This window comes from Mirounga angustirostris, unplaced genomic scaffold (assembly GCF_029215605.1).
Source record: "Mirounga angustirostris isolate CCGP_5_RB_7025 unplaced genomic scaffold, mMirAng1.0.hap1 SCAF_12, whole genome shotgun sequence".
NCBI classification, from domain to species: Eukaryota; Metazoa; Chordata; class Mammalia; order Carnivora; family Phocidae; genus Mirounga; species Mirounga angustirostris.
The window spans coordinates 74,416,267-74,421,170 of NW_026991720.1; the positions used below are offsets into that span (position 1 = coordinate 74,416,267).

General features: G+C 38.7%; 1 non-coding gene across 1 annotated transcript; it reads left to right on the forward strand.

The window, feature by feature from the left end:
* The first annotated feature begins 2,282 nt into the window (after positions 1–2,282).
* LOC123836218 (U12 minor spliceosomal RNA) lies at positions 2,283–2,432 on the forward strand. The gene has a single exon (XR_006788908.1). It is a non-coding gene; the product is annotated as a U12 minor spliceosomal RNA (small nuclear RNA).
* The last annotated feature ends 2,472 nt before the right edge of the window (positions 2,433–4,904 follow it).

The window sequence follows — 4,904 nt, forward strand, 5'->3', positions numbered from 1 at the left end:
GAAATTTTCAAATTTCAAACAACACATGACAAAAGCAAATAGAGCATCCGGGTAGAAAATGTTAGCCAGCATTGTCTAACTGAAATTTTATATGTGAGCGGTCATATCCTTGTCTGTGTATCTCTTTGGGAAACTGGCCATTTCCATATGTGATCATTCTTTTAGGATACCATTGGTACCAGGATGTCTAACCGATAATAAATAAATGACTTCAGCAATAAGTCTCCTATTCCTTCTCTTGAAGTAAATAGTGCCATAAACCTAAGAATGCTACTATATGGGCATTTAAAGCATTTCCATAGTGCCTGGCATACAGTAAGTCCATTACTATTCCTGCAAGCATCAATGATATAATTTATTACTAGTATTATTATCATCATTATTCAGCACTCTTAGATAGTGTTAGAGATGATACAAGTTGTATCATCCCCTTCCCTCCCTTCTATGAAGACCTACCTGCTCTTCTTTGTTCTGATTTCCAAAGACCTCTGAATAGTTCCCTTCTCATTATTTAGTTTCACTTTCCAAAACACATTCCTTTTTTTCCCTTTTATTTTTTATTTTCCTAATAATGGACACCCTTTTGATTACTCTGTTTCTGTAAATAGTGCCACCATTATTCCAGGCTTAAAACCTCAAACTAATCTTTTAATCTTCTATCTTCTTGTTCAATTCAATTAGCCATCATCTAAAAAAAAAAAAAAAAGAAGAAGAAGAAGAAGAAAAAATGTGTCCTTTAAATCTCTCTCACATCTGTCCATTTCTTTCTGTCATCATCACCAGCTTTAAGGTTTTAGAAGTTCAGGGCTAGCTAGCTGTTATTACATCCCATCTGATTTGATTCCCCTTGTCTCCTCATACTAAACTTTCCCCTTTGCACAACAATATGTAAATACTGTATTCAGGGAGCTGGACTCAATAGTGTGCAAGTGGAAAACAGCATTATTCCTTCTTCTACATTCAAACGTGCTCATGCACTAATTCTCTCCCTGCATCTGCCACAAGTCACAGGCAGATCAGAAAATTTTCTAGGCCCTTTGGTCACAAACAGTCTCAATCTGGTCCAAAACAATTTAAAAATCTTCCTCTCTGTTCTCCCACCTCCCCACCCCTGATAGGGTCTCTATCAGATGTAAGCCTGCAATGGAGGGTGGGGACTTTTTTGCTTCTCCTCTATTTCTCTGTCACTTTCTCCTCCACTTATGGCTGTTCTAATGGACACCTCAAGAGCCAGGACCCGGAAAAAATGTAATGAGAGATAAAAAGAGTTGTGACAGGTGGTTAACAAAAGGCATTCCTCCTTCTGGATGTGATGGATGCACAAATACTGTTTTATTTCCATTCATTTCCCATTTGGGGAGCACTTTTTTTTTTTTTAAGAGAGAGAGCATGCAAGCAGAGAGGGGCAGAGGGAGAGAAGGAATCTTAAGCAAGCTCCACGCCCAGCATGGAGCCCGATGCAGGGCTTGCTCTCACAACCCTGAAATCATGACCTGAGCCTAAATCAAGAGTCTGACACTTAACTGACTGAGCCACCCAGGCGCCCCTCTTTTGGGGAGCACTTTTGTAGGTTTTCCAAAGTGTCTCTCTGAGGACTGCTGACTGCAGTTATCAGGACACTGTCCATAGCGCCCCCTGTAAGGGCGATAAATAGACCCACAGGCACCCCTGTTCAGAGAAACTCCCTCGGGTCTGTTCACCCCCACACACTTAAGAGATGGAAGTGAGCATTCACAAGACGAAAAGCAATAGGTTTCCAATATTCTAGCATGCTTTGCATAGTCCTGCAGGATCCGAAGTACATATTCAACCCCTATTAAAGTTTCAGAAATATTCAATTTCCACTGAAATTATGGTAAGAAAAGTTCCATTTTTATAGTCTGTTAAAACTAATGTTTTCAACTCACACTTTTATGAAAAGTCCTCATATGCTCATAAAGCCCATAGGCTATTTTCTTAGCCTAAGATTCTTAACCTAAAGCCCTCTCTAATCTTCTCTGACTGGTCATTCTAATCTATTCCCTACTACTGAGTGAATCCAGACATCCTATGCTGCCCCAGATCTAATCACTGTTCTCTGAATTCTGGCCTTGTTGCATCTCTATCTACTCCACTCTCCACCCCAGTCAGGACTCTTTTCCAATCTCCATTTTCAATGAAACTGTGAATTTGATTAATTCACACAGTAGAGGAACTAATTGGAGGGATAGTGGAGTGTTCACAGAATCAACTGGAAAGCCAGAGAACTCTATGTAGAAGGAAATTAAAAAAGGAAGAAATCTATGCCTTAAACTTATGAGTAAGTAAAATAACAATTCGGGGTGACACCTGAGTCCTCACTGCTAATGTGAGATGAATTTGTGAGTGGATACAGGTTGCCCCTCAGGTGATCCGCCTACTTGGTAGGATGCCTGGGAGTCATGATCTGCCCGTCCCCCTTTAACACTGAAAAAGTAGACTGGTAATAAATTAATAATCGAGATTGAGAAGGTGCTTGTTTCCTACAAGTAATAAACAGGGTTAATCCAAGGAAGGAAGGGAAGGAAGAAATCCAAGATTATTTCATAGGAATGATCTGTTGGGGAGACCCTCAATGTTATCAGTCATCATTACACTACTTGGCCCTCCAGTCTTCTGCAACCACAGCAAATGATCTCTCTCCCTGTCCTTTCCCTTTTTTTTTTATTTCCACAAGATTTAAAGTCCCAGGCAAGAATACACACTTACCCATGGCTGACTCACGTGTGCACAACTCAAAAACCATGGGGCAAGATAAAGTTACTTAGCATTAGAAATTAGTCAAATGTATTACTTGGGGCACATAATATCATTGTTTTTATAAAATCCCAAGAGACTATATTAAAAATAATTAGAATTCAAGGGAGATATCCACAAAGCAACTGGGCACAGACATATATGCAAAAACTCAATGTCTCCCTTATACAAAAACAAAGAAAACTGCAATGCCGAAGACATCAATCACTTAAAAGGGAAAAACAAATATAGATCCTCATGAAGAAAACTATAGAGGCGCCTGGTGGTTCAGTCAGTTAAGCATCCAACTTTTGCTTTCAGCTCAGGTCATGATCTCAGGGTCCTGGAGCTGAGCCCTGCGTAGGGCTACACTCAGTGGGGAGTCAGCATGAGGGTTCTCTCTCTCTCTCTCTCTCTCTGCCCCTCCCCCCCCACTCATGGACATACTCTCTCTCTCAAATAAATAAATCTTCATTTTTTATTTAAATTCAATTAGCCAACATATAATACATCATTAGTTTCAGATGTAGTGTTCAATAGATAAATCTTTTAAAAAGAAGAAAACTATAAACACTAATTTAGATGTGTAACAGAAGAATTGAATAAATAAAAACATTCATTATTTTTGGATGGAGAGATTGAGTATTTTAAAGTGACTCTTTGTTACTTTACCTATAATCCAGGATGAATCTGGATTAACCATGCCCCTCCTTACTGAACAACAGGTATTTAGTGTGTGAATTAAATTTAGTTAATTTGATTGAGCTTATTTATCTTTTATGTGGAGGAGTGGTGTGTGTGTGTGTGTGTGTGTGTGTTCTGGACATGATTTGAAATTGGCCTATAGACATAGATAAATAGAGAATTTACACTTACTTAGACTAACATACTTGATATTAAACATGAAGTAATTAAACAGAAAAAATATCTAAGTTCATGGCAGACTCACAGCATCCACATTTCTACCCAAAGAAGTGTTCATATTTTAAATCTGAAATCTCTCTAAGGAAATCATGTTAACTTTTAGCTTATCTTCCAGACTGTCAACCATTAAATATGGTCACTTACTCATGGAAAGATCCCACTGTATCTTCCATCTTATCCAGAAACTAGAAAGTTAGATTATTCTTAGCTTTTTTGTGTCCCTTTGTCCTGCTATTAGGGGTCTGGGCAGATGGGAAGATAGGTTCTAAGATTGTTAAATCTCATGTTAAAGAATCCCCCATCTAATTATCATGTTATGCTCCAGACACAATGCCATTACTGATGGAGATTTGATGAAGGTTGGGAATTAAAGCAAAAATAAAGTTGAGAACAATTAGGGAATTATCATCAAATTGCTGGCCAATACAGAGTATCCAGTTGATGTCTAGAACAAGACTTATTTTTTACTCCTCTGATACTAACAGCTTTCCTTTACCAACTCCTGTGACTGAAGAATATCAGAAGGTCAAAAGTCCTGTGTAATCATATGAAACCCTTAATCCTTGCCTGGTATCAATGTTCCTGTTCAGGTGCTTTTGCTGTACCTCCAAATCCTCACACATTGTCTGCTTGGTCTAGAGCCACTGGGGGAGGCTAACTAACCTTGTTCCACCCCAGTACGACCCAGCCCTCATGTGCTCTGAAGAACATGTCAGTGCACTCTCACTATTCATTTTTTATCTTGATATAGTGGTGTGGATTTGTTTACAGAAAAAAATGAAAACAAAACAGAGACAAAACGGGAGTGTTATTCACCTAAACATTTCTCCCTCAGATACAAATAGACTCAAGTGGATCCATTGGTTACTTAGATCCTTCCTGGTAATCCCTCTTGACTGAAAAGATAATTCCTACATTAACTAAGAATGTTTAAGCTCCTTTTGTTTGGAGAGAAAATATAATGTAAAAAGCTACCAGAACCAAGTCCCTTTCCAGTATTTCATGGTGGTCGAAATAGTCCTTCATATAGAAAGGATGTCCCCCCACCCACCCATCCATCCAGAAAGACAAAGCATTCATTCACTCATTCAACAAATATTTACTGAACAAGTGCTCGTGCCAAACACTTGGGGACTCGGGGGTGGTAGAAAAAAAAAGACAAAAATTCATGTCCATGGACTTTCACACTCCAGTGGGGAGAGAGAGACAATAAACAAAATAAAAAT